The sequence below is a fragment of the Sus scrofa genome, chromosome 4, assembly GCF_054392235.1.
Source record: "Sus scrofa isolate SSC_HxYL_T2T_F1_AM1 chromosome 4, Sscrofa_HxYL_maternal_Yorkshire_Landrace_v2.0, whole genome shotgun sequence".
Lineage (NCBI taxonomy): Eukaryota > Metazoa > Chordata > Mammalia > Artiodactyla > Suidae > Sus > Sus scrofa.
In genome coordinates this window covers 33,583,020-33,605,823 of record NC_139386.1, presented here as the reverse complement: position 1 = coordinate 33,605,823, position 22,804 = coordinate 33,583,020, and the positions used below count along the sequence as shown (strand labels likewise).

General features: G+C 35.4%; 1 protein-coding gene across 50 annotated transcripts in view; it reads left to right on the top strand.

The window, feature by feature from the left end:
• RIMS2 (regulating synaptic membrane exocytosis 2) overlaps positions 1 to 22,804 on the top strand; it is a 617,675-nt gene that overhangs the window by 21,493 nt on the left and 573,378 nt on the right. The window contains exon 2 of one of the 50 annotated variants that reach the window (XM_085021938.1): positions 7,659 to 7,845. The exons of the other annotated variants lie outside the window; for them this stretch is intronic. The gene's annotated coding sequence lies outside the window, so the exon portion shown is untranslated. The remainder of the gene's footprint in view (positions 1 to 7,658; positions 7,846 to 22,804) is intronic. 50 annotated transcript variants of the gene reach the window in all.

Sequence of the window (22,804 nt, the reverse complement as noted above, 5' to 3'; positions counted from 1 at the left end):
GATGGGACGAAAGGATGGAGTGGTGGAAGCTGATTGGCATGAATCAGATGTAAAGGGCCTTGATCAAAAAGACTGGTGTTCAACTGATAGGTACCAGTATAGAGAACTAGTTATTAAAATATTGAATCACTTTAATGCAGATTGGTAACTTTATTGAGAGAATGTTAACTAATGATACTGTCCAGTGCAATCTGTAGAAGTGAATTACATGTCCTTGTAACTTTGCTGGTGTGCTTTGCTGGTATGGATTACTGTGGTCCTTGGAAGGCATGTTGTGGCTGGAGCTGGAGCATCAGTGCCTGCCTGATACTTCAGAGTATCCTGCTGTTGGAGGTAGTGGAGCAGGCTGCAGTGCAGGTAGTTTCTGTGGCATAATTTTGAGGATATCCTGAGGCTCAGGGGGAAACACCAGCATCCATGTACAGTAATAGTGACATGCAGGAAGCATGCCAAGCTGCATTATAGCTGCCACAAAGTGTTACTGGGTACCAGGAACTAATGAGAAATATGTTGGGAAAAGCTTGGTGTGGTTCTAAATATCAAATCATGGACTCATTAAAGAGATTGAATCAATGCTTTCTAAAACAAAAAATGATTTGGAAATTGTATAAATGACTATATGTATAATTTTTTTAAATTTTTATTTATTTATTTATTTTTGTCTTTTTGCCTTTTCTAGGGCCGCGGGGCATATGGAGGTTCCCAGGCTAGGGGTCAAATCGGAGCTGTAGCCACCGGCCTATGCCAAAGCCACAGCAATGCGGGATCCAAGCCGCATCTATGACCTACACCACAGCTCACGGCAACCCCGGATCCTCAACCCACTGAGCAAGGCCAGGGATCGAAGTCGCAACCTCATGGTTCCTAGTCGGATTCGTTAACCACTGCACCACGACGGGAACTCCATGACTGTATGTATAATTTAAGCTATAACTCATTACAGTAGTCCCTCTTTATCATCAGGGGATATGGTCCACAGCCCCCATTGGATGCCTGAAACCGTGGCCAGCACTAAACCCTATATGTACCATGTTTTTTTCCTATAAATGAATATTTATGATAGAGTTTAATTTACAAATTCAGCACAGTAAGAGCTTAATAACAATAACTAATAATAAAATAGAACAATTATAACAATATACTGTAGTAAAACTTATGTGAATATGCTCTCTCTCTCAAAATATCCTATGGTACAAATTTAATCCTTTTTCCATCTTATCATGCATTTGGCCATAACTTTTGCAGTTTTAGATGTGACAGCATGACTAGCACAGACTTCTTTTTCCTTCATAATTTCCCAGACGGAAAACTATCTTAACAGTAGATCTTAGCAACCTCAGTTACAATTTTTTTCCTTTCATTATTGAGAACTTTTACCTTTTCACTTAAGGAAGCACTTTATGCTTCTCTTTGGCATTTCCAAATTGCCAGCGTCACCACTCTTGTGCTCTGGAGCCATTATTAAGTCAAATAAAGGTTATTTAAACAGAAGCTCTGTGATACTGTGAGAGTTGATCTGATAACCAAGAAGGCTACTATGTGACAAATAGATGGGCAAAGGGATGATTCACGTCCTGGGTGGGACAGAGCAGGACAGCTTGAGATTTTTGTCATGTAATTCAGAATGATGTGCACTTTAAAACTTATGAATTGTTTGTTTCTGGAATAAACATTTGCCATTTAATATTTTTGGATTGCTATTGAACATGGATTGCTGAAATTATAGTAAACAAAACAGTGGATAAGGAGGGTCTACTGTACACAGTAAGCAGATTTCTATATCTCTATATTTATCATTTATTTGGAAAAAAGAAGTAAATTTATTTTTAATGTTAATTTGTATATTGACTCGCATATTAATTTTATATGATGTATTAGTTGTTAAATATTTAGAACCACCTATGCTTGTATGCCATGTTAAGAAATTTGAATTTATCTCACTGGCATGTTTGACTGCAGTGATAGATTTTGAAATAAGAACATGGTAGGGCCACTATGTCCAGAAATTCTGTTGATTTAATGTCAGAAAGTCTAACCAATGTGAGGATTCTCACCAGTGTATTTCCACTGGCATTGCTACTGTCTTGCTTTCTGGGATCTTGTGTTTCTATCCTGGATCAGAATACTGTCTTAAAAATCAAATTTAAATCATTTATTACCTAGTGTGAAGACCTCTTAGGCTTCCTATTGCTTTGGGTAAAATTCAGACTCCTTACTTTTTCACATAAGAAAATCCTTCACAGTCTCTCCTCAGCCTCTCTTTTCAGCTTCATCACATACCTCTCCCTTTTCATAGGTCTTTTCTGTAAGTATAATAAGATTTTCAGTGTTCCTACAGTACTGAAGGTGGGGAATGGGGACCCTTTTCTAAGGGAGATAGGTATGGAATAAATAATTTAGTGAATTAACATATCATATATACTATATCTTGAATATTTGAGATTAGGACCAAATCAGTGATGCTTTCCTTTAAAAAGTCATGCTAAAATCACTTTTGGAGAGACTCAGATACCCTTAAAGATATAAAACTCTCATTACTCATTTTCTTCAACTTCAATAGAAAATCTTATGGAATTGTTTTAGAACACATGCTTCCAATCTGCCACCAGATTTTGTAGCAGAAATTTATGTAACCATGCCATAGCTCAAACTGTCTCACTATTTACCATATGTTTCAATATTTCCAATGTTTTCAAACATTCTTCTCTTTCCTACCCTTTCCAGTTCATATTTCTCAGCTCTGTCCCAGCTTTTACCCTATAATTCTCATTCATTTTTATGATTCATGAATAATCTCCATTACAGCTTTCCAGTTAAGAGTCAGTTCTCTACTGATTCTCTTTCCTGGACTCCTTTCTAGACTATTAACATAAGTAATACTTTATCCTCAGTTTGGAACTCGATTCCTGGCCTAGGTTCAGCAGTCTAATCTCAGCCTTTGTGACTTTGCTGCTTGTCTTTTACCTCTATTTAAAGTAATTAGAGTCAGAAACTTTATGATTTAGAGTTGGGTTGGTTCCTGTAACAGTATAAGATATGAGTTCTAGTAAAATTTTCCCTTTTATTAATCCTGTTTTGTCTGGTTAAAATTTAGGGGAATTTATATAGTCTAAGTCAGTTCAGATAGCTTGTATAAGTAGCTGGATTTTTTTTATTGCAAATATAGATTTTTCTGCTTATTTTCCTCCAATTCTGTGTTTCCTTAGCTGGTTTCAAGGAGTCAAGGCAATGTAGTGTATGTAAGCAGCATGCAGGAGAGACTTTTGCATTAGTTTGCCAGTTACTAGTTGTGTGACCTTGGGGAAGTCACGTAATTTCTTGGACTCTCTTGCTTTAAGTATAAATCGAGGACAATAATGCCAATTTCATAGGGTTGTGGTGAGATGAAAGTATAATGTACCTGACATAACAGGGAAAAAAATTCATTTTAGGTTACTTTTTCTGCTTCCAATCTTTTTCTGCTACCAATCCTATATGAAGTCAGATGCATTTGTTTATATGAAGGTCAGTCTTGAGGTTAGAAGATGAGACTAGAGTGAGAGAAAGTGAGAAAAACATAAGTGAAATTCATCTGGGTATTTTTCCCTTGAACGTTTTCTTCACTAAATGATTTTTAAAATTGTTGAATATAGCAAATTTCCCTCATGAGTCCGAAAGGTGGTTTTTAAAATTAAAAAAAAATAACATGTTGAAAATAATCAGAATCTCAGCTTTGCTCTACTCTTGCCATTAGTAACTTGACATTGTATTTTAAAATCTTTTTATAACTAATTAAAGGGTAATGATATTTAAACAATTGTTTTTTTTTTTTCAATTCTGCAAACAGCTTATACAAATCTAAGGCCTGCTATTGACTTAACGTGTTTTGACAAGTGTGTATTTCAAGGCTGTTCATAACTTTTTCAAATTGATCCAAATAGTAGTACTCCTAAATTAATATTTATTCTCTTTGACTGTCGTAGGTATTGAAATCACCATCTTTCAAATGTATTCACCTAGAGCACTAATTACATTATATAGTAATAACAAATTTAAAGACCATTCACTTTCAAGTTCCTGTTGTGACTCAGCAGTAACAAACTTGACTAGTATCCATGAGGACTCGGGTTCAATCCCTGCCCTGGCACAGTGGACTAAGGAACCAGCATTGGCAGTGAGCTGTGGTGTATGTAGGTTGCAGATGTGGTTTGGATCTGGTGTTGCTGTGGCTGTGGTGTAGGCCAGGAGCTATAGCTCCAATTCGACCCCTAGCCTGGGAACTTCCATAGGCTGTTGGTGTGGCCCTAGAAATACCAAAAAAAAAAAAAAAGACTTCATTTTATCTGTTTTTATTATAAAAAGTGTTAATAATAGGCTTTTTTTAAAAAAGATAAAATTCTATATATTCTCACTACCCTATACAACTGTTCATTTTTACATATTCCTTTAATAGTTTTGAAATCTATGTGTATCATATGTTTTACATATATGCAGTTATGGTATATGTGCAATTTTATATTCTGCTTAGTATTTTCTTATAAATTTTTTACTTAATAGACTATGGTAAATGTTTCTTCCAAGATTATATTATGTCAACCATCTACTTCACGACCTGTCACATGCCAGGCACATTCAATTAAGTGGTTTCTCCTCCATTCTTGTTTATAATACCTGTGGAACTTTTTTTTTGTCTTTTTGCCTTTTCTTGAGCCACTCCCACGGCATATGGAGGTTGCCAGGCTAGGGGTCGAATCAGAGCTGTAGCCACCGGCCTATGCCAGAGCCACAGCAAGGCGGGATCTGAGCTGTGCCTGTGACCTACACCACAGCTCACGGCAACCCTGGATCCTCAACCCACTGAGCAAGGCCAGGGATCGAACTCGCAACCTCATGGTTCCTAGTCGAATTTGTTAACCACTGTGCCATGACGGGAACTCCCCAAAAGTTATAACCTTAATCATATATTTATTTATAACTTAAGCCAGTTATTAGTAAGTTATGTTTATGAGAAGACTGAGGGCAAGAATTATATATGATATTATCATTCTATTCCTTTTTGAGGTTATTTGGCACAATGCCTGACACATAGTAGGTGTTCAATAATAATGAAGGAATTAAAGACACCTAATTTAAAGAGTTTCAAGGTACTGATAGAAAATATGAAGGGGTATGGTGTCAGGTAATTTTAGAATAGTATTAGAAACACTCTAAAAGCCAACCCTGAAGGTAAACCTGAGTTAATAATTTTGGTATAGTCAGAAATGGGCATATGGGGTGTGTGTGTGTGTGTGTGTGTGTGTGTGTGTGTGTGTGTGTGTGTATGATATGTTAGCATTGTCATTCAGTGACTATTGGTTATTTTCCTTATCTCTATGTTGAATAAGGAAAGTAGATAAATTGAGGATGAATCAGTAGGCAGGAACCAGATTTGGGAGAGGTATGACATGGCAGAGAGTTCAGTTTTATTTTAAATAGAATGACAGTTTGAGTGGGCAGAGTTGAGTGGTATGATGTGAGGGGAAGTGGTAAGTGGAGAGTGGTATAGAATGGGGTAAGAGAGGTAGCAGGTTTCTCTCTCAAACAGAAGTTCATTTTGAACAAAAGTGAAGTTTGGCTGTGATCGCAAGTGATATTTTTCAACTTTTTAGATGAGTTAAAATATCTTGACATTGTCTTATTGCTATTTTCTAAAACACGTACTAGGTTTTTTCCTAGTCATTATGTGACAATGATGATGCATTTAAAATGATACATGAACTGTAACCTAAAGCTATGAGTTGTAATTTCTATTTTAATTAAAATTGTTACTTGCCTTGAGTCTTTTGGGCTAGGATGATGTTGCCATTCAGGTGGTAAATTGTGGTTTGTAGTGTTTACAGAAAATATTTTCTAAAAAAAAAAAGAAAAAAAAAAGGAAAATATTTTCTAGGTATTGACAATTGTAATTATAATAAAAATTGGATTTTAATAGAGTTGTAGTTTCTGAGGAAATTATTGTTTTTGTACTTCTAATGATAGTTATTTAAATTGAAAATATTCCAACTCTTTACCCTGCGTGTTATTATAATAAATAATGACGTAGATACTATTGATATAATTAAGAAATAGGTCAAGAAGAAAGAAAAATGGAAATGAAGAGAGAGGATAGATAAATAGAGTGAATGAATGAGAAAGAGGAAAAGTGGACAAAAGAAAGTCAAAGATGGAGAAACAGAAAAAGAAGAGGCCCATGCCACTGAAAGTTGTGCAATTAGGAAAACAAAAGCCACTCTAAATATTCAAACAAATTTAATATAAGCAATTAATTACAAAAAATATTGGTGGCGTTGGAGAAGCAAAAACTGAATGATGAATTTACAAAAAGATCAGCAAGTGCAAGAAGCTAATACCACTCCTAGGGCTAGGAGGGGAAAAAATGAAAATGATGTTAAACAGAGCCCTTATGTACTACACAGTGCTAAGATTGTTGGAGTACCACTGCTGCCCTGGGAGCTTCTGCTGCTTTGCAGAAAGCCCAGGAAATTTTTCTTCTAATGATGTAGAAACCTATACAGTCTTATGATGATGCTGGACTCGCCACAGAGGACACTGGAACCCGCATTCACCCACTGCTACCCCTACCAGAACTGCATTTCTGTTGTAGTAGCCAGCATTTGTATGATAGTTGTCTGGTGCTGCTACTGCTGCTGGAGCCAGAGTCCATGATCAAACTTTTGCCGAGGAACCTGGACTACTGCTGCTGCATCTGCAGGAACTAGAAACAGAAGGAAGAAAATAAAATGGTTTGTTTTTTCCTGTTGTCTAATTTTCACCAGTGTTTCCCAGTGGCAGAACTTAATTGGAAATCAGCTATCAAGGGAGTATGAGAAATGTAGTATACAGTCTTCTAACCCCTTGAAGTATAGGGGGGGTGTGAAAGGGCAATAATGGAGTTAAGAACCAACAAAAACCAGCACATAGAGAAGTTATAAAGTACTGATTCTTTAATGATGATAGAGAAAAGAAGCATTTCTGCAACTTTGAGTAATGTTAAGATCCTTTCTGCTTTTTTTTTTATAGTTGAAAGAAATGATTAAATTATGTGGATTGGTAGAAAATCTTTGAAAGTAAGGTACCTTTGAGGTATCAATTAGGGTATTTTAGTTTCAAGAATAAAAAAAATAGATACTGGTTAACTTAAAATAATTTTATTATAAGGATATTGACTAGCTTTCAGAAAAGTTAGGTATCTAATCCCTGGAAAGACAAAACTTGGGGATAGCTATGGATCTGGATAGAAACTAATAGATAGTCAGTTCAAGGTGCTACTTGCTGTTTGTATGGATCAGCTTCACCATTTTTTGCTTGTGGTTCACATTAGCAATAGAGAGGCAGTCTGGCCTATCTTTGCTGAAGCTGCTTGCCCTTGGTCAGAGGACAATATGGCACCTTGATTAACACCTACATAAAGATTACTTGATAGTTGAGGACTAGTTAAAGGAATTTTGAGGTATTAGAGGAGAATGGATATTAGGCAGGAAAAACCACAAGGTATCTATTCACTGGGCCTTGTTTTTAATTAGTAGTAAGTAGCTCAAGAACATAGCCAAAAGTTCTTGAGCACTTAATGTATATTAGGCATTATGATCTCTTTTAATAATATATTTGAGGAAGTTGTCATTATTATCCTCATTTTACAGATGAGAGAAATTGAGAGGTGCACTTCTGGTGATGGTGAATTAGGCAATTTGGACTAACTCTCCCACTGAGAACAACTAGAAAAGCTGGATCAAATATAAAAAATCATCTGTTTGAAGGTATCAGAGAGCTAACACATCAGTGAAGACTGTGGGGACAAGATCCTGGAGAAGAAGGAAATTCAAAGAGGTGAGCGAGGCATGTGAGACCTTTTTCCCTTAGGAGAAATTTATGTTTCCAGTAACGGTGACTGAGCGTCTGAGAAGCTGAGAAGAGCTTTCAACACACTCATGTGGTGGGGCTAAGGGAGCAGTCGTGTGAGTTCAGGGTCTACCAAGTGGGGAGATTTCCCGCTAAATCCTCCATGCTTTAGTTTGGGACCCTGAAGGACTATGCTTTAGGAGTAAAGGAGAATCAGAAGTAAAATGATCTACTTATAAAATAAAACTCAGTTTGGAGTTCCCGACGTGGCTCAGTGGTTAACAAATCCAACTAGGAACCATGAGGTTGCAGGTTCGATCCCTGGCCTCGCTCAGTGGGTTAAGGATCCAGTGTTGCCATGAGCTGTGGTGTAGGTCACAGACGCGGCTCGGATGCTGCCTTGCTGTGGCCCTGGCATAGGCTGGCGGCTACAGCTCCGATTAGACCCCTAGCCTGGGAACCTCCATATGCCGTGGGAGCAGCCCAAGAAATGGCAAAAAGACAACAAACAAACAAACAAGTAAAATAAAATGCAGTTTAATTTCATCCATTTCATTGATTAGGTTAAGGGTTTCCAGAATTGTTAATAACTAGTCACTTGTTAAAACAAAACAAATGCTCTCTGGAGGAAGATAACATCATCCTAGTACTCAAATAATTTCTGTAGTTTTTATATAAAATGTTTTGAATGCACACAAAAAAATAACCAGGTATACAGAAGTCAAGGTCATGTGACTGAAACTAAGATAAACAAAGACCATAGCAACAGACTCACAAGATTCAGATAATGGAGTTCTTAGATACTCAGTAGATTAAGCATACAAAAAATTAGTAATAATATAGACTATGTGAACAAAGTATATAATTATACCTTATATACTTATAGGTATATAATTATACCTTATTACATATTAGAGCACTGCACCCAACAACTGCAGAATACATACTCTTTTCAACTTTTTTTTTTTTTGCTTTTTAGGGCCACACCCACGGCATATGGAAGTTCCCAAGCTAGGGGTCGAATTGGAGCTGAAGCTCTTGGCTTACACACAGCCACTGCAACTCAGGATCCGAGCCATGTCTGCAACCTATACCACAGCTCACGACTGTGATCTCTGACCCACTGAGTGAGGCCAGGGATTGAAAACCTGCATCCTCATGGATACTGGTTGGATTTGTTTCTGCTGCGCCACAAGGGAACTCCCTATACTTTTTCAAATGCACACGGAATACCAAACTTGACTATATCCTGGATCATAAAGCCATTTCCAATGAAAAGCAGACAGTTGAAATATATAAAAAAGTTAAATTAAAAAAAAAGGAGTTCCTGTTGTGGCTCAGTGTGTTAAGAACCTGACTAGTATCCATGAGGATTCAGGTTTGATCCCTGGCCTCACTCAGAGAGTTAAGGATCCAGCATTGGTGCAAGCTGCAGCATAGATTGCAGGATCTGGCATTGCTGTAGCAGTGGTGCAAGCTGGCAGCTGCAGCTCCAACTTGACCCCTAGCCTGGGAACTTATATATGCTGCAGGTGCAGTCCTAAAAAGAAAAAAAAAAAAAAAAGAAAAGAAATATACAGAGTATGTTCTTCTGCCACATGCTGAAAGTCAGTAACAAAAAGATAATGAGAAAATTCTCATTTATTTAGAAATCAAGAAGTTGACTTCTAAAAAAACCCAAGGATTAAAGAAGAAATTAAAAGAAACATTAAAAATATTTTTACTTGAATGGTAATGAAGACACAATTTGTCAAGATTTGTATGGTGCAGCAAGGGTTTTTGAAGGTAGTTGATAACTTTAATGGCACATATGAAAGAAGAATGGGTAACACTTATGATCTAAGCATTTATCTCCAGAAAGTAAGATAGAATTCCCCAGCAAATTAAGCCCAAAGAAAGTAGAATGAAGTAAATAATAAAGATCAGAGAAATTATTGAAAAATAAAGCAAACCTAAAATAGAGAAGATCAACAAAGATTAATAAAAGTTGTAAACACCTGATATGATTGTTATAAAAATCAAAGAGAGAGAAGTCAGAACCAGCCAGTAGCAGGGATGAAAGAGTCCATCACTATAGACCCTATAAAGACATTAAGAAATAATTAAAGGATATTGTGATCAATCTTATGAGAATACAGTTGAAGTTCATTGATATGAACAAATTCATAGGAAAAAAAAAAACTTACCAAAAGCCACTTACCAAAAATTAAAAAAATAACTAAAGTTACTACAAGAAGAAATAGAAAACTTGACATGTCCTATCACTCTTAATGTAATTGATTCTGTAATTCAGGCCTTTCTTACAAAGAAAGCTTCAAGACCAGGTGTCTTATAAGACATGTAAGAAGGAAATAATGCTTATACTCAGAGAATAGGGTATAGATGAGACTAGAGTATTAAAAAATGAGAATAATTAACAATACTTTTTATGAGGTCAGCAAAACTTTGATACCCAAACCTGACGTCACTATAAATGAATATTACAGGTCAATTTTTTCTCAGGAAAATAGATGTGAAAAATCATAAAAAAACTAGAAATCTATTAAGAAATAAAAAAGATAATAGAATATGATTAAATTGTGTGTATTCTGGGAATATAAGGTTGAAGATCAGTGTGATTCACAATATTAGCAGAATAAAGGAGAAAAAATTCAATAATGTCATTAGATGTAGAAATGTATTTGATAAAATTACATTATCTTTTTTTGATAAAAAGTCTTATCAAACTAGGAATTGATAGGAACATTATTAATCTGATAAAAATATTACAAAGACTCTAGAACAGGTATCTTAAGTTAATATGTTGGAACATTCTATTTGAGATAAGGAATGAGAAAAGGATGCCTACTCTCATCACATTTGTTAAGTTCTAACCAATACAATAAAGTAAGAAAAAGAAATAAAGTGTATAATCATTGGGAAAAAGAAACTTTGTTATTTGCAGATGTTGGTATGGAGAGAATTAAAAAAATATAGATATACTTTTGGAATTAATAAGGATTTTAGTAAGATTTCTGGATACGAAGTTAATATACAGGAATCAAGTATATCTCCATATAAACACAGTGCTAGAAAATAAATCTAAAATATGATAATTTACATCAAATAACTAGAAATAAATCCAGGAAAGATAACGCAAGTCCTTCATGCTGAAAACTGAAATGTTCTTTAGAGAAATAGGATTAAATAATGCTGATGGGTTGGAGAGCTTAATGTTATTAAAATGTTAATTCTCCCCAAATTGATCTATTTCAGTGTTATCCCAATGCAAATTACATCAGTTTAATTTATTTTTTTTAAAGTAAGCTGATAAGCTAATTCTAAATTCATGTGGAAATTCAAAGGACCAAGAACAAAGACTCTTTTAGGACAACAAAGTGAAAGAAACTGCTCAGCCAAATATTAAGAATTATTTTAATTCTACCATAATTAAGACTGAATTAATGGTGCAAAGGTGGACAAATATATCAATGTAACAGAAGAGAGAATCCAGAAACAAAGCCGTAGATATGTGAGCACTTGGGTTTGTGACAGAAAATCACAGTGAAGCAGTGGGGAGAGACTGTCCTTTCAATAAATGGTGCAAAGTCAAATGTTATATGCTGATGGAAAAAAAAAATTGTATCTTCTTCCCACTTTACCCTGTGCAAAGCTATCTTTCCCAGATCTAAAGGTGAAAGCATAATAACAAAGTTCTACAGATAATTTAGGAAAATATTCTTTATGACTTTGGCATGTGAAAAGAATTCTTAATAGGTGAAAACGGTAACCATATAGCAAATGATTGGTGAATTGTATTATATTAAAAGAACTTCTGTTCCTCAGACATATTGCCTGGAGAGTACAAAGCAAGTCAGAGAGTAAAAATTTGGGTGAAAACCATAACTGGAACTACAGTCAAGGTGTCTTTTAAATGTAGATATGGTCTACTGACCTATTTCTTATGTTCTTTAGTATAGTTACTTAAATGGGATCTTATAAAGTTCTTTTTTGCTGATGAAGAACCTAATTTATTTATGTTATGCTACATAACAATATATTTAGTCCAAAGGGACTGTGCATTTTTCTATTTTCTACTTATGACACTATAATAAAATGATCTATATGTGTCTCTCTTCACTAGATTCTGAGCTACTTGAAATATTTGCTATGTTTTATTTATTACATAGTTTGAATTCATTATTGTTTGATAGATAAATGAAAAACACTGATTTAGGTTGGCAATGATACTACTAGTGGCAAACTATAAACACGATTATTACAATGTTACAAAAGAGAAATCCAGTACCATTTCTGGCTAGCCAAACTCACTTTATTCATATACTGGAAAGTCCGTTTTTATACTTTCATATAGGAAATAGTGAAGAATTTATACAATCTCCTCTGAGAATTGATTGTAAATAAAGAATAGGAGTATTCTCATTTTGTGTAACCTATAAGTTAAGAAAGATTTGTACATTTTTAACCGTTTAAAAAAATTGAAAGAAGAGCATTTTATGACTCATGAAAATGATATGGAAATCAAATTTCAGTGTTTATAAAGTTCCTTTGGAACACAATCACATTCATTTGCTTGTCTTGTTTATGGCTTTTTCTGCACTATAATGTCAAAAGTTGAGTGGTTAGGATACTCTCTTTGCTTTGCACTGCTGCTTGTCTACTCCACATTGCCGTGATACAGTTAAAACTCAACAGCATTTTGGAGTTTCTGGTGTGGCCTAGTGGTAATGAACCCAACTAGTAACCATGAGGATGCAGGTCCGATCCTTGGCCTCACTCAGTGAGTTAAGTCTCCGGCGTTGCCATGAGCTGTGGTGTAGGTCACAGACACAGCTGGGATCCCACATTGCTGTGGTTGTGGTGTGGGCTGGCAGCTGTAGCTCCGATTTGAGCCCTAGCCTGGAAATTCCCATATGTGAGACCCTAAAAAGACAAAAACAAAACAAAACTCAACAGTATTTTGAGTGCCATGTACTGCTGTACTGTGACATTCAGTTCTATTTATTTTTTATTTACCAGTGATACCCATCATGTCAAAACAAGAAGAGAAAAAAAGGAGACCTCATTGTTATGCTTTCATTTTTATTTTTTTATTTTTTAAAATCACAAGTGAATATTTATTTTTTTTCCTTTTTAATTTTATTTTATTTTTTCTGTTTTATAATGATTTTTATTTTTTCTGTTATAGCTGGTTTATAGTGTTCTGTCAATTTTCTACTGTACAGCAAGGTGACCCAGTTACGCATACATATATACATTCTTTTTTCTCACATTATCATGCTCCATCATAAGTGACTAGATATAGTTCCCAGTGCTATACAGCAGAATCTCGTTGCTTATCCATTCCAAAGGCAGTAGTTTGCATCTATCAACCCCAAATTCCCAATCCATCCCACTCCCTCCTTCTTCCCCTCGGCAACCACAAGTCTGTTCTCCAAGTCCTTGATTTTCTTTTCTGTGGAAAGGTTCATTTGTGCTGTACAGTAGATTCCAGATATAAGTGATATCTTATGTTATTTGTCTTTCTCTTTCGGATTTACTTCACTTAGTATGAGAGTCTCTAGTTCCATCCATGTTGCTGCAAATGGCATTATTGTGTTCTTTTTTATGGCTGAGTAGTATTCCATTGTGTATAGGTACCACATCTTCTTAATCCAGTCATCTCTTGATGGACATTTAGGTTGTTTCCCTGTCTTGGCTATTGTGAATAGAGCTGCAATGAACATGTGGGTGCATGTGTCTTTTTCAAGGAAAGTTTTGTCCAGATGTATGCCCAAGAGTGGGATTGTTGTGTGATATGGTAGTTCTATGTATAGTTTTCTAAGGTATCTCCATACTGATTTCCATAGTGATTGTACCAGCTTACATTCCCACCAACAGTGCAGGAGGATTCCCCTTTCTCCACACCCCCTCCAGCATTTTCTGTTTGTGGACTTATTAATGATGGCCATTCTGACTGGTGTGAGGTGGTACCTCATGGTAGTTTTGATTTGCATTTCTCTAATAATCAGGGATGTTGAGCATTTTGTCATGTGCTTGTTGGCCATCTGTATATCTTTCTTGGAGAAAAGTCGCTTCAGGTCTTTTGCCCATTTTTCCATTGGGTTGTTGGCTTTTTTGCTGTTGAGTTGTAGAAGCTGTTTGTATATTTTAGAGATTAAGCCCTTGCCAGTTGCATCATTTGAAAGTATTTTCTCCCATTGTGTAAGTTGTCTTTTTGTTTTTGTTTTTGTTTTTTATATGGTTTCCTTTGCTGTGCAAAAACTTTTCAGTTTGATTAGGTCTCATTGGTTTATTTTTGCTTTTATTTCTGCTGCCTTGGGAGACTGACCTGAGAAAACATTTGTAAGGTTGATATCGGAGCATGTTTTGCCTATGTTCTCTTCTAGGAGTTTGATGGTGTCTAGTCTTAAGTCTTTAAGCCATTTTGAGTTTGTTTTTGTGCATGGTGTGAGGGTGTGTTCTAGTGTCATTGATATGCATGCAGCTGTCCAGGTTTCCCAGCAATACTTGCTGAAAAGACTGTCTTTTTCCCATTCCCCCCCCCATCACAGTATTCCCATTTGGGAAAATTAGAAAATTTAAAAAATGAAAATGAATCTTGAATCAATAAGTTTCTGAATGGCTCCTTTGTTAGCCATTTACCATGGTGAATTAAAGCACACTTGATTGCAGCAACTGAAAAAAATATGTCCAGAGAAAATAAACTTAAGACTGTTAACCTTTTTGATAAGAACAGTTTTTCAAAGAGTTAAGGACATTGGAAGCAACATCTTATGGTCAGCTGAAAAACAAGGCATATGATTTTGAGTGATTTTTCTTGGCTCTTGCGAAATTGACAGGTGTTAATTGATACTGCTCTAATTGTTGTTTTTTGGATAAGTGACTAAAGTGTTTGATGTGACTGTTGAACAAGCTGTATGAACAGTCACTGTGGAACAAGAGACAAGAACTTTTTCAAAGAATTTGAGAAAACCCTAATTCAGTATGACCTGAAGTGGAATCTGCTAAGATGTGATAAAAATGATGATAAAAATATGTGTACATAGAAAAAGGCTAAGTTGCACAAATTTATAAAAGACAGTGAAAATATAAGATCTTTAAAGCCTGTGTTTATTTATTGTGTTATTTATGAGTAGGTACTTTGCAGAAAAGATTTGAATCATCATGGATTATTGAATCAGCAGTGTCAATAGTAAACCTCATTTCCTTCTGTGAACTTAACCATTAGTTCTGTGAATTTTTGTCAGAAATGAAACTGAATGTCATGACTTATTCTATCATATAGAAATTTAGTGGCTGAGAGGTTCTGTAATTTTATTTCAATTTTTTGAGCCCAATTTTTTGAACTATTTCTACATGAGAAAAACACCCTTAACCACTGTTATTGAACACTGAATGGCTGTGGAAATTTGCTTTTGCTGCAGAATTGATAAAGTTTCTGAGTTCGAACCATAATTACAAGGCTACATTGTACTTATATGTGCAACTTAATACTGTGCTACAGTAATTTCAATAATAGTTAATATTTATTACAAATAATTTCACCTGCTTTACATGCTTCCCATACTGTCAAAAGTTAAAACAAGTAGCAAGCTTTCCATTCCCACACAAGTTTTCCATGGATTTATTTTCTTAGCTCAAACTTTGGTTCTAACAGCGTTTCTCCGACTTTGATGTAAGTGCAAAAAATTTACATATTTAAAGCTTCATTTAACTAAGCAGTTGAAGAGCTACCACTCAACCTTAATCTACAATGTAATGACATGCTGAATGGCAAATATCAAGAGAAAAATCTAATTCAGTTCTCTAAGTGTCCTCTTAGAGATGGATATAGTTCATTTAAATCATATTTTCATGGGTCAATATCAGTAGTTGATATTTCTTATCTGTGTGGAGACATTTTTAAGATGAAATATGTAAAATTATATTGTAGATCAGCATTAACGGAGAAACATTTGCAACTGATTTGAGTAATATGGAGTACTAACTTTGAATCCCAACTAAGTAAAGTGTTATTCCCCTCCAAAAGAATTCCGTATATTTTCATTAATAGACCTGTGATTGCACTCAATTACTTAAATTTTGTCAATAAGAATTCTGTAGCAATGTGTTTATTCTCTTGTTATGTTAGTAGTACATAATATGTCCAGTTTTGCTTTTTGAGCCCAAAGCCTAAAATATTTAATATCTGGCCCTTTAAAGAAAAAGTTTGCTTGTCTTTGATTTAGGCTAGTAAATACCAGTAGATTCTAATCTGAAATCTGTATATTGTGTTTGCTTTCTACTTTGAGTAATCAAGTGGAGTCTTAAGCTTTAAATATCCAGTTTACTATTTCCTCTTTCTGGCTGAAAGAATTTCTTGAGGAATTTTTGAATATATATTGTTATTTACAACTTCAGGATATAATTAATTACATATGATTGGTATCAACATTATCATATCTTTTTTTGCATCCTTTACAAACCAGAACCAACTGTAAACTGTGAACAGAACTGGAACAACTATTTCCATCATCAGCCATGGAAGTCAGAGCTCTTTTCTCCCAGTGAAATTTTATCCTAGCATTATAAGAATTAGCTGTAATGGAGATTAGGCTAGTAGGAGTAGAGAAGGTGTAGGGGGGTAGTATAGGTGCTTTTTTCCTCCTCTGCTATGCAGCCTGTCAGTTTACTCTTCACTTCTAAATAGTCTAGCAGTGAGCTACACTATTAAAAGCCTGATGTATACCTATGTTCTAAACTTTTGACTCTGTTAATAGAAACTACCAAGAACCTTGTTTACAAATGTGATTATTCATTCCATAAATGGAACATCAAGCTTAAATATATCACCATGATTTTAATATCATAATGTTCAACCCTATTAATGAGGTGATCACAACCAAAAAAATTGCTTTGAATACCTGCAGAGCTTTGCCAGAATTCCACAGTAGCTTTTGACTAGCTTCCAAGAGCCAGTGGTAAACCTTGGCCATCTGGTCTGCTTGTGCACTTTCAGTTCTTGCCAAATAGTGAGGCAGAATTTTAGTGCATTTTGATTTATGATAGGTAGAGTTAGCAAGGAGTGATGAGTTAGGTTTGTCACACTAGCTCAATGTGGCAAGATGAGTAGGGCTCAACTTTGACAATTTTCTGAATACTGTAAGAGAATGTGAAAAGGCATAAGGAGCAAAGTTAAGGAAGGGACTAAAATTTATAGAGCAGTAGACACTGCTAGGTGCTTTACATGTATCATTTTATTAAATTACAGCATAAAAACTAGAAGTGAGAGGTACTAACATGCTTGTTTGATAGATGAAATCAGAGCTCAAGTAATTTAAGGTAGTAAATAGTAGATTAAAGCCCAATCCAACTGTCTTCATTATTTGACTCTTATGATGCAGTTGATACCAGCAGATACTGTAGCAGGAGAAATGGCCAAAAATAAAACAGCAATTTGGGACACCTCTGACTTTAGCTTCATCATATTATGTTTCATTGGGAAGCACAATTGTGTTTGATCCAAACTTTTTTTCTGGGGATGGAACTTCAGAGAATATTCTATCTCTCTTTTGGTTTTTTAACACTAGGAGGAAGCTCTCTTGATTTTACCTAAGTAGAAACACATAAGGTCGCTTCTGTGGGTATGGGATTGTAGAGACATTTTACATAAGAAAAAGTTTAAAGTTTATTTATGTATTTTTGTAGATGTACTTTATGATAGCAGAAGCTTAAAGAGTCTCTGTGGACCTAAGAAAAGTCAGTAAGAAAGAATTAATAAGAAAATATTAATGTGGTATGTATAAATTGTGAAAGAATCTCAAGATATATACTGGTTACTGAGTAATGTCTATTTTTGAATTGTAACGTTTAGAAAAGATAAGAAATCTACAAAGGAAAACCTCAAATGTTGTCAGTAGGCTATAAAACAAAACCAAACTAACAATTGATTAATTAATTCACTGATCTATTCATCTAACTTTTATCACTCTGCGATAGCATCTTTGCTAGGTACTGGGGAATATAGAAATGAGCAAGACGTGGTCTTTGTCATAATCTCTCTGAGTCTCAGTTTTCTCATCCATAAAATTAGTTTATAATACTTAACTTTAAAGACTTTTTGTGTGAGTTTTAAATAAAAGAATATATTAAAATTCTTATAAAGAACTTGGCCATAGAATAGAGGCCCAATTAATGCCATAGACTAGTAAGAAGACCAAGGAGTTAATAGTGATTGTAATTGTAATTGAGATATATACAAATGGTATGGGTGTAACTTCTTAGAGCAGATGATACTGAATGCTGAAGAAGGCTGAATACAATTAGGAAACTCTGTTTTGGAAGTAAATGCATAGAACAGTTCAAAAGGTGTCTCATGAAAGTCCTACTTTATTTGGAGATGTTCTAGAGGATGTGACAGTTTTGGTAAGTCCTAATATTTTTATCAAACAATAGTTCTCCAAATTCTCTGCTGTACCAATGCACTGATTTAAGATCTTGGGATTTGGATTCCAAGCCTGGTTTTGAAGCATCTGACCTTCAAAATCACTTCATTTCTTTTGACTCAGCCTTGTTTTATAACATGGGGATAATGGTACTTACTTCATAGAGTAGTACTGAACATACCTAAAATGGTAAAGCTGTGTCAGTAAAGGGAAATTATTATTTTAATAGTGTAGTACTTAGTAATAGCCATGGTCTTCTTCTTTAACCTTTCAATTCATGGGGAAATGCAAGAGTTAGTCTTCTTCTTCTTCGGTGTATTTTTTTCTATCAGACAGTGGGGATGGGAGGTGTTTAGCAATACAGAAGTAACCTTGTGGCTCTCTGGTTGGTTATATGATATGTTTTGGTTATTTGCAAAAACAAAAAATAATGTAGAAGTTTATGGCCAATGAGATCAATTTATAGAGAAATGTGGAATTAGGCTCTTTATAGTCCCCTAAAGCAAGAAAAACAACATTAATCTTATTTTACATATGAGGAAACTAAGACTTAAATAAATTAGGTGACATTCAGAGTTATATTGGGAGTGCCAGGACTTGATCTAGGTTTTTTGGTTTTACATTTGCTTCTCCTTCATAGGAAATTTTATGAATTAGCTCAGCTAGCACATACTATGTCTAGATCAAGTTACTCATAAAATTCAGAATATTCTGCAAGTTATCTTATTTCCTTTATGTTGTTGACAAGCCATTACCAGGCAGTTGGACATATTCTTAGTATTTCTATGTTTCCTTTATATGCTAGATACGTATTTCTATAGGAAAAAAGTTATTGATATAAAGGTTAGATGAACCCAAGGTGAACAAAAACAGACAAACAGCCCCAAACTTACCTAGCAAATAATGTGACTTTTTAGCAGGATTTCCTGCTCTTTCATTCATTGCAATGTGAAACTATTCAGCTATAGTTTAGTTTTTGTGGGTAGGCCTAGGGACCTAAAGATATTTCTGTGGAAATATGCATTCTGGATCACAAACAACCATTTTAAGAAAGATAATTTTGGAGTATAATTCATTTGAAAGTTGGGGACAGTGTGCAGAAATAGAGTTTTGGGTCAGTGGTACAGAAAATACCAATCAAGATAGAAATCTTACCTTAAAGGACTGGTGAGAGTAAAATGAAATGATGTGTATAAAGTACCTAACATAGGAGTTTCCGTCGTGGCTCAGTGGTTAACGAATCTGACTAGGAACCATGGGGTTTCGGGTTCAACCCCTGGTGTTGCTCAGTGGGTTAAGGATCTGGTGTTGCCGTGAGCTGTGGTATAGGTCGCAGATGCAGCTTGGATACCAGGTTGCTGTGGCTGCGCTGTAGGCCAGCAGGTACAGCTCTGATTAGACCCCTAGCCTGGGAGCCTCCATATGCCATGGGTGTGGCCCTAGAAAAGACAAAAAAAAAAAAAAAAAAAAAAAAAGTACCTACAACAGTGCTTGCCTTGGTAATTGCTAGTAGATTCTCAAAAAATGATAGCACCTTTCTCTCTCTTTTTTTTCCTCTCATAATACTCATCATTAATGATTACCAACAGTACTTCATATAAACTCTATTCTCTCTCCTGACTAGAACGAACTCCCTATCCTAATACCAGGCTACTAGTCATTGTGTTGTCAAAACACTTTCCATGCTCTTCTTAATTGCCATCATCAAATGGTTTATTCATTTTGAATAGACTGCTAACCCCTGAGAGTAGTATATCCTTATTTGTCTTTCTTGGCATTCTTGGAAAAAATGTCTATATGTCTTCTCATTTTCTTATTCTTTCCCACTTTTGGGCAAAATGAAAAGAATAAACAATTGTGTATTGGACTTTGTGGTATTTTATTTTATTTATTTTATTTTATTTTGTCTTTTCGTCTTTTTAAGGCCATTCCAGTGGCATATGGAGGTTCCCAGGCTAGGGGTCCAATCGGAGTTGTAGCCACCGGCCTACGCCACAGCCACAGCAGTTCGGGATCCAAGCCATGCCTGTGACCTTCACCACAGTTCACAGCAACCCACTGAACAAGGCTAGGGATTGAACCTGCATCCTCATGGATGCTAGTCAGGTTCATTAACCGCCGAGCCATGATGGGAACTCTCCTGAACATTGTGGTATTTTAAAATGTCACGGTTTATATATCACTTAAAAATATTCATTCCCTGCTATGTTCTAGGCATTGTTCTAGAACTATGGGACAGCAATGAGTAAAACCATCAAATAAACCCATTAATGATTTCTACCCTGGTAGGGTTTACATTTTATATCAGTATTTATTTCTTTAAGTAATGACAGTACCAATCTTCTGGCTCCAACAGTTTTGCTTTTTTCAACAGTCTCTCAGTTATAATTCAGGTCTAACAGGCTACAGATTTGAAAGTATGCATAAATCAAGCACAACAAAATAGTTTTATATGTATTTGTATGTTTGTTGTATTTAGGTATTATAGAAAGAGTACCGAAGGTGGGTAACTGTACTCTAGTTCTAACTATCCTCTAAGTGTTCAGCTTGGGCAGGTTATATAAACTCCTCCGGTCATGTGTAAAATTGGACTGTCTTTGAGGTTTATTCAGCTCTAAAATAACTTTCTGTGATTCTAAAGTTTTAAAAAATATGTATAAAGAGTAGCTTCTCTGTCAAATGTGTTATTGTCCTAATGATACTGTTATCTCATTGAGGATCTGGGATTCAAGCTCTTTAAGTTAAAACTATATTACCTACACCAACTATACTGAATGAGAAGCAAGGAAACTAGGTAAGGAGGCTGCTGATAAACTAAACTCTTGAAGTCTTTGCAGTTTCTATACTTCAGCATTTCTACTTAAAATTTTCCCATCCTAGTTATGGGTAAGGATTTACCCAAGTATATGATCATGGAGCAGTCTCTTTTATGATAAATACTCAACAACCTCAATATTGGTTAAACAGATATGGTAAAAGCATATAGAACAAAAGATAATTTTTGGTAGAGAAGTACAATTTTAAAATGATGCTACATTCTTTCCCCCCCCCCCACCGCTAACAGAAATATACTGAGGTTTGGGAAAATGAGGGTATTTTTATCCATCTCAGAATAGGAAATACATAAAATAAAATATTAGACTCCTTGAAAGTCCATCAACCACCCATTTTGAATATATTTTGGATGGTCAACCTTCCTGATTTGATAATTCAAATCCCTCAGAGTAGAGCTGGGGACCAACTGTCAGCCTTTGGGTTCTTCTGCACAGACTCAAATTGGATAAACTCCATTTTATTCTGCAGATTAAATTCAAATCCTCATCACCTGTCATATCCAAATGAAATATTTTTCATTACCAAAAGAAATACAACTTCCCATAGTCGGATGTAGTCTATCCCCAAACCAGCTCAAAGAGTCACCTTTTATAATCTGCTAGCTGAGCATAAAGCATGAACTGACTGTTCTCATAACCACATGCCCAGGGATCTGCCTCCAGATCAAGAAAGCAAGACTCCAGCCTAAAATGATGCTACATTTGTTTGCTTGTATGTTTAAAGAAATCTCTTCTCTGTTGCTGGCCAGTATTCCATGTTTTCAAGAATAGGCGAGGAATGTGAATAAGAATAAAAAAGAAGACAATCCTATGTCACCTAACATAGTGCTAAGTACACAGCAGATTTTTGTTAAGTGCTTGCTGATACTGATTCATTAGATTGTTAAGAACTGTGAAAGGTCTGAGATTTTGCTTAAATTACAAGTTAGCCTACCACAGTTTCAGAGATGCTGGTGGAAGATATGAGACGCTGGGTCAGAGAGGAAGGACAGTTTATATCATTTGTGCCAACCTCTGAACTTCTCACAGTGTGACATGAAGAGGGCCAGATAATATCTGCACATGCAGTGGGCTGAGTTATAGGAGAGGAATTCTGAGCCAGATAATATCTACACATGCAGTGGGCTGAGTTATAGGAGAGGAACGCTGATCCTAGGAATCTGAAATCTTTTATAACATGCTACATGCCTCAGTGCAATAAGTAGCGTGCTCTCATAACATGCAGTAAGCACGCCTGCCCTTTGCTCTGAAAGGAGACATCTTTTTTCCAAGGCCTTAACTGTATCTGCTTGTGGCTATAGAGGCAGATCTTATCTTTTAAGTCTGTTTTCTATACAAACATCCTTGAGAAGATAGTACAAAAGAATTAGTCATTGCCCCCTTTCGCAGGACAGGCTGAGACTCAGGGAGAATTGTCTCCCAACATAGATTCTTTTTTTAAAAAATGTTTTTGAAAATTTTAAAAACAATGCTGGATTTGCCCTCTCAAAATATAGCATGTTATACTCACATTACCACCCTAGAGACATTTTCAAGATTGTGTCCAACAGAAATCAGCATAACCAGAGCTTACATGTTAAATTTAAATACATAAGAGTAGAGAATGAGTCTTCTAAAATTATTTTTAGTTGAACTGTAGTTGATTTACAATGTTGTGTTAGTTTCAGGTGTACAGCAAAGTGCTAC